Source organism: Octopus bimaculoides, chromosome 18 (assembly GCF_001194135.2).
Source record: "Octopus bimaculoides isolate UCB-OBI-ISO-001 chromosome 18, ASM119413v2, whole genome shotgun sequence".
Lineage (NCBI taxonomy): Eukaryota > Metazoa > Mollusca > Cephalopoda > Octopoda > Octopodidae > Octopus > Octopus bimaculoides.
The window spans coordinates 17,557,286-17,565,488 of NC_068998.1; the positions used below are offsets into that span (position 1 = coordinate 17,557,286).

At 32.9% G+C, this 8,203-nt stretch overlaps 1 long non-coding RNA gene across 1 annotated transcript in view; it reads left to right on the plus strand.

Moving 5' to 3' along the window:
- LOC128249922 (uncharacterized) overlaps positions 1–8,203 on the plus strand; it is a 195,017-nt gene extending 186,814 nt beyond the window's left edge. The window contains exon 3 of the long non-coding RNA XR_008266071.1: positions 8,169–8,203. This is a non-coding gene — a long non-coding RNA (uncharacterized LOC128249922). The remainder of the gene's footprint in view (positions 1–8,168) is intronic.

Here is an 8,203-nt window from a genome sequence, read left to right on the forward strand (position 1 = left end):
TAGTTGAGCAAATCGACCCCTGGAATTATTCTCTGTAAGCCTAGTACTTATTCTATCGGTCACTTTTGCCAAACCGCTAAGTTACGGGGATGTCAACACACCAGCATCGGTTGTCAAGTGATGTTGGGGGTACAAACACACACATATATATACATATACATATGTACGATGGGCTTCTTTCAGTTTCCATCTACCAAATCCACTCACAAGGCTTTGGTCAGCCGAGGCTATAGTAGAAGACACTTGCCCAAGGTGCCACGCAGTGGGACTGAACCCGGAACCAAGTGGTTGGTAAGCAAGCTACTTACCACAGCCACTCCTGCGCCTATAAATTACCCAAGTAAATTATAGAAACATTTCAGACCTGTATGTATATTCAGGTACATGCACATATATGTCAGTACAAGTTATTGGGAAATGAATCCCTTAGTGTTTGGAAGCAGCAGTTGAGGAGTTGGGTTGGTGTGGAAGTAAATAGATTGCAAGAAAATATATATGTCACATTCTTTTATTCTACTGGTTTCAGTCACTGAACTTCAGTCATATTGAGGTGTCATCAAAGGCTCGGTAGATCACATTGCCCCTCCCCTAGTACTTATGTTATTGATCTATATCAGTGGTTCCCAAACTGAGTCGTGACCCACTGATGGGTCACGAACAGAATCCTAGTGGGTTGCAAAAAGTTATAAAATTACGCATTAGCTTTGATTAACTGCTGTCTATCGAGATAGTTCAAGACTCATGTTTTCAATACCAGACTGGTTGTTTTATCAAGCAGTAGGCTTTTTTAATTCTATTATTGAGCGTAGCAAGAAACAGGCTCATCCTTCTCACAGGCCTCAATGAAAATGTAATCTGAAATAAATTTGTTTCTTTCATTAATGTTTTTACCCAGTAGAGTTAAGTGGGTCACCATAAACTGGTGTCATAAATAGTGGGTCGCGTCTCTAAAAAGTTTGGGAACCACTGATCTATATATTTTAAATTGTGAAGTTTGGCATTTTTTCATACAATGCTGCTTCTTTAAACAATACTGGTTTTGAAGTAAATGCAAACATGTATATACATGACTCTTAAAGTGTCAATAGCTGTGGTAGGACACTACCCAAGATGCTGTGCAGTGGGATCAAACCCAGAACCACTTACTTGCAAAGGAAATTCATCAGCTACACAACCATGTCAGTAATTCTGCCACAGCTGTCAGATATTATAATTGTTTGTATGCAATAATACTGTTCAAATGTAAATAATCTTTAGAAATCATCCAAGCTTTTAATTTTGTCATTTTCTTCTCTTAAGAGCATAGTATTTGAAGCATCAAAAATTATTAATAGACGTGATGGGGTTAAGAGAGAGAGGAAACAAGATGACTGATGAGCAGCCAGTAAGTTTTGAATAGCAGAATTCCATTTAGGAGAAAGAGAGGACAGAGCATAACCTGACAGGAACTGGAGTGGTTGATGTTTAACCCTAGGTCAATATTGATAAAGTAGTTTTGTGTTCAAAGTTGTTTCAACCATGACTGTCTTTTTATATATCAAGACTACGTTTTCTAGTGTATCTTTCCATTTTATGATAGTTAAGTGTCAATAGATTTTACTTGCTATTTCTAACTGGTTGAGTGATCATGTACAAGTTCTTTCTTTAGAGTTGTTTAACCCCAGATCAGCCCTGATTCAGCAGATCTATGATCAATCATTCCAGCCATGAATGGCTCATTTTTTTTACCCCACCGCCAAATTTTTTTTCACTCGTGACAAGATTATCCAATGTGTCCTCCTCCTTTTTTAAGATGGTCGGATTGAGATTTGACTGCTATTTTTTGTAGGTTGAATGACTGTATAGGGGTTCTTACATTGGATTGTGACTCATTATGGTTATTAGCTATTATACATGTAGTTATTGAGAACAAAAGATAGCATGTCATCTGTATCGCTTTAAAGTCAGTGAGTTAAACTTGGCTATCTTAATCAGTAAAGTGATAAAGCTGGTCTTTTGCCATGTTCTGTTTCTTGTAATTATAATTTTAATGATAATTTTGACTAGTTGTCTTTGAAATAATGTTTTGTTTTTGCAAGACTCCATAAGGTTGTTTGTTTATAGGTCATTTTGTTTTTTGTGACAGGAAATGTGGAGTCATTCATGAAGTTTAGAATATTTAATTTTAATGTTATCATATTTAATCTTATTTAATATTTAATTTGCAAGTAAGGCAGTAAGCTGGTAGAATCATTTGTGCACTGGGCAAAATGCTTAGTGGCATTTTTGTCCATCTTTACATTCTGAGTTCAAATTCTACCAAGGTTGATTTTAGCTTTCATTCCTTTTGGGGTATATAAAATAAGTACCAGTTGAGCACTGGGGTTGATAAAATCGACTTTCTCCCTCCCTCGAAATTTCTGGCCTTGTGCCAAAATTTGAAACCAACATTTAATTTGCAAGTGGCTAAGACTTGGTCTCTCTCTCTTTCTCTCTCTCTCTCTCTCTCTTTCTCTTTCTCTCTTTCTCTCTCTCTCTTTCTCTCTCTCTCTCTCTCTTTCTCTCTCTCTCTCTCTCTCTCTCTCTCACTTAAGAGTTCAAATTCTGCAAGGTCTTTGATTTTGTCATTCTTTCTAGACAAAAAACAAAAAAACAATAATATACTTGGATTAATCACTTGTCTGCATCACTACTAAGCTTAGCTCTGTTATGTTTTGTAAGTATACCAATATTTACTCACTGTTTATGTAAAGATATTGCACATATTACGCAATTAACTATTTTTTTTTTCATACTTTGCTGATTGTATTTATTTATTTTATCATAGATTTGAATAATTCATTCAGCTTTGATCTGCTCAGAATAACTAAAACAAAAACTGAGACAAGGCAAGCTAATGACTGATTTGGAATGTAATTCAAAATATTAATATTTTAGTCATTCAGTATTGCATATGTCTTTTACTGTCATTTACTCTTTCAAATTCATTTCAGCTATATATATATTTATATAGAGAGTTTTACTAATGCAGTGTCATCTGTCTTTGTTTTATGTTTGCATATTTTTTTCTTCTCACATCAAATATTTTCTTATGTAGTTTTACCTATTTAGTCTTGTTTGTTTATTTTCTTATTTAGACATGGAAATTATTTTTGGTGCGCTCTATAGCTTTTCCAGTTCTTACCAGTTAATGTTCGTTTTGGATCTTTAGTTGTCAATGATTAAAAGAAGAGAAAATAAGCAGGGAAGGTTTGTGAGTGAAGTGCTTAATGCATAGTCAGTGGGGGTGACAGGAGAATGTATGTTTGATTGGAGGTGCTATGTTAGAAAGTTCAGAAGATGAGTAAAGATTATTACAATAATGATTGAGAAAGCAGGGAGGATGCACTTGACATATGGGCAATATGTACAGTCTGTCTTTAATTATTTCTGTTCAACTAGCTTTGTTACACTCCCAAGATCACTCCCATTCACACACACACACATTCACACTCTTGTAAGTACTCTGTCATACATGCTCATATTCACACTCTGGTGTACACACACATACATCCACACTTTAGCCTGAAAGCACACACAGACCTTTGCACTTTGGCATGCATACATGCACTTTCACTCAGCTACATACACACATTCTCTTGCTGGCACATCTATATGCACAGTTGTGCATTTACACATGTGCCAGGATATTTACCTGCATGCTGACATATTTTCACACATGCTGGCACACTTTCTGTCACACATGCTGGCACACTTTCTGTCACACATGCTGGCACACTTTCTGTCACACATGCTGGCACACTTTCTGTCACACTCACTCGCTATCTTTCTTAGCTTTTAACTTACTAGTTTGCATATTGGGTTATTATATTGGCATGAGTCCACACACTTGTAAGGAAATGTCTTGACAGTTGAATCAACTACATTATATGATTTATCAACTCTGGAAGATGAAAGGCTATGTTAGTTTGGATAGAATTTGAATGTAGAATGTTGAGTCAAAACTAAATACTCTACTGTTGATTTGGCTGTTTACTTGGTGCAATTTTGTATAGTTTTTAAAGAAAAATATTATCTTTAAGCTTAATTAGCTATATTGTCATTAGATTTTACTGTTAACAAATGTCAGCATATCTTTTTCTTTTTTTTTTTTTGTAGATTGCGTATCTTGTTCTTAATTATTGCAATTGTTAGTTTTCAAGAACAAATAGTTTAACCCATTCCAACATGTAAATGATATTTAGCTATAAATCTTACTAAAAACTTAATACTGAAAAATTACTATTAACATTAACATCTCTATTAATGACCAGTGGTCTATAATTTTTTTTTTTTTTTCATTATTTTGACTTGATATGTTCAATGAATATTTTAATTTGTGGGCGATATGTATAACCATGCAATTTATATAGGTAAAAATAAAATGTTATTTGTTTATCATTTTAACATTTCTTTCTTCTCTGTGCTGCCATGAGTCGGCCATGTCTGTACAACAAGTTTGTCTTGATTTTTTTTTTGTGTTTTATGTGCTGCTTATACAAAACCAGTCATCAATAAAGCCCAATACATAGAATTGGTTTTGCCACTTGATATATGATTATATACAATTTTATTCTAAAAAATATACTGTCATTTATTTTGTTCTTTTTATGCAATTTCTTGCTTCCTTGGCTGATTTTGTTGTATTGATCAATATGAAGACATCTGAATGAGAAACTAAACATATAAACTCGGGGAATATCTGGGAGGGCAGGGTCTGCTAATGCTTCTATTGCTGCAAGACTTCTTTTTCTTTTCCTTTCTTTTTTTCTGTTTCTGTTTTTTTTTTTTATTGCTTTCCTCTTTAAGCTATCTATAGATGTATATCAGCATTCTGCATCTGACAGCAACAATGTTTTACACATGCTGCATTATCCTTTGGATGAGACTTATTTCCTATTCAGTCTTTGATCGACCCAGTTTCTTAAATACAAAAATAAGAAGCAAAAAACTTTGACTATTTATAAAGTACATTCACATCCATACTGTCTTCATTTATTATTTAACTTCTACTTGTACATTGTGTTGAAGTATGTAGATTTATTCCCTGTTAGTTTTTTTAAACAAGTAAATATTCTTATGTACAATATCTCCACAATTATTGTCCACTTTTTATTTTTACTGATATCATACACTTTCCTTCTGAAGTCTGTTTCAATACTTCTATTTCTTTCACACACAAATATTCAGCTCATTTTAGAAACTGTGCACTATAAAATCATCTCTTGACATGTTTTTTTTTTCCTTCTCTTCAGCTGCAGAGAATTAATTTCTATTAAAATTTTCAATATCTCATTCAGGGTTATTTCCCATTTTATAAACATCTAACTAACCCTATTATACAGAAACATATGCAAAACTATTTTCTAATTATTGATGGATGGTAGTCTAGTAATAGTATTAACTTGGAATAGCTTTAATTTCTGTCAGTACTAATCTGGTTAGTCAAACTAAGTTAATCCAAACCCACAAACACAAAACAGGTGGTTACATGCTGATAACAGAGTATATCTAATTAAAATTTAAACAGATATTTCCAAAATAGTTTTTTCTTTTTCTTACCTGAGATACCAAGATATATGTGTGTTTTCATAAGTGTGTGCAGAGGTATAGTTGTGTGATTTAATAAGTTCTTATTGCAAATATACGGTTTTGTGTTGAATAATAACTTGAGTGGAATTTGGTAGACAGAAACTGTAGAAAAGCCCATTGTGTGTGTGTGTGTGACACACACATACATATGCACACGTGCCTCATATGGACTCCTCTGAATGCATCTCAGTTTATCTAAATTGAAGTATAACCCAGAAGAAAGGTCTGACAAATCATTATAGACAATTATAATTCAGTGTTGTGGCAAGCGTGTTTGTGTTGGTGTAAAAACAGGATGGTCAAAAATATAGCTTGGCATCTGAACAGATGTGTAGCCATAAAGTAAGTACTTAAGTCTTTCTGATAAATAATGACTCTTGAAGGCAGTGCCCCAAGATGACCACAATCCAATGATTGAAGTTAGAAAACGAAAATATGGTATCCCAGTTTAATTCCTACTTGTTTTTTCTGTATAGGTAATACTTTAAGGAAGGCAAAGTTAACTTGCCTTTCATTTATTTTGAAGTAGCATTTTTTTTGTACACATCTGCACCTTTGTGTGTCGTACACACAAATGCAATATGTATGTGTTAGAGTTAATCTGACACCTGGTTCAATGCCACCACCTACCCTTGGGCATCTTTAGGGACAGTGGACATTGTTGCAAACATTTGAGCTAGGTTTTCTGTCTGAGACATCTCCACATGACTTCCTCTATAATGTTTTATGAAAAATTAATTTTGTCTCATCTGCAACATCTAAAAAAAATATATCATGTAGAATATCTGTAAATATTTTAAAATTTCAAATGAAAAGGGATTAAAAAAATATCTAGATATTTAGGCTTTGACATGTAATCATTTTTTTTTTTAATTAGAACTGCAATATCAAATTACAAGTAGTCTGTTTTGCTTTACTTGTTATTCAGGTCATAGGTTCATTTTGAATTATCTTAAATCCACTTCCTTATAATGATTTTAAGACTTTCTGTGAGCTTTTATTTTATAATTAATTTTGCTGTTGAATGATCATTGATGTATTTTATAGAAATCTTGTTATACTAGCACATAACAGTCTCCAATATTTTTATGCTTATTGGTTTTGTGCTAGCATCAAATATGTATTTTCAGTTCCCATTTTCACTCTCTTTGAAATCTTACCAATACTTTCATATATCACTTGATGCTATTATTTCCATCCACAAAGCCCGACCATATCTGTAAGTCATATTTAGTAGATACTTTCTCTTAAATTTGTTCAACTACAACTGTTACTACCTAAGTTTTGCTTCTAAATATGTACCATCCATAATTATAAATTCTTGAAATAGTCCCCTCCCCTTCCTTTGTAAGTTCTAAAATTTCAACATCGCTCTCTCATCTGCTCTGGTCTGGTTTTCAAATGGAATTATACTTTGGGCAAAACATTCCAAGTTTTGGAGAAATTATGAAAAATATCAATTTATATTTCATTTTAAGACTCAGTCAACTGAAATTTGCAAAAAAAAAAAAAAAACTTTGTTAAAAATTTGTAAAGATTTAATTACTTTGAAACCCATGGTGCCTTGCACCACTTGCTACAGGCAGAATTTGTCTTAAATACTGACTTTATTTATATATTAGTTGCACATCAACAATGTAGTATATTTTATTTATTTAATATTGAAAAAAAAGTATGTTATTAATATAAGCATAATTATTGTCTTCCCTGTACTACTGAACATAGTAAATATTTATTATATGAGAGAGGGAGAGAGAGAGAGAGAATGTGAAACAATCTACCCTTCACTTTTAGTGATTTTGTGTTGTAAATGTTTTCTCAAGTGGGTTTCATGAAATCTACTGAATTAATGGATAGGTTAGAATGTAATGTGAAATGGGGAAGTAAGACATTTAGCTGCTGTCCACTTATCTAGGAGTTTGTTGTTATTAATGTACTAGCCACAGTGAAAACATTGTAATTCAGATTGTAACAATGAAAGGGCTTTTCACAGGTTAACTAATGGTTTATTATCTTGATGACTATCACAGAGGACAGTGTCCATCAAGTTTACTTGATCATACATTTAAATGTATGATGTATAAAATGACTGTCATACAGGTCCAAACAATAATATTGATCAATGTCAGGATCAGGTGAAAACTCGACAGAGAAACAATTAGTTAACAGTTGAAGTATCTAGGTCAGTGGTTCTCAGCCATTCATAGCTCAGTGACCCCTCTCACCAAATTGCATTTTACAAACACCCTTTCATGTTTTGCAGCATAAAAAATATTCTAATCAAGCAAAAGCCAAACCAACACAATGGTGTATTATTCTCTCCCCCAGTATTTGGCCTTCAGATATTTACATAGACTAGTGTGCCCTATGTTAATTTTTTATGCAAATTAGTAAAGGTAAAAGACTTACTGAAATTATATTATTCCTTGGCACAAAGTCATGTTTCTTCTCACGGATGACACGGTGTGCTATTCATATTTTAAACTCAACAAAGATCTTAATGAAAAAATATGTTGAAATATAAGTAGTATATTTGATTTAAATATTTTATTTTTAAGAAAATCACGACCTGATTGCAGATAGCCACAAAGTG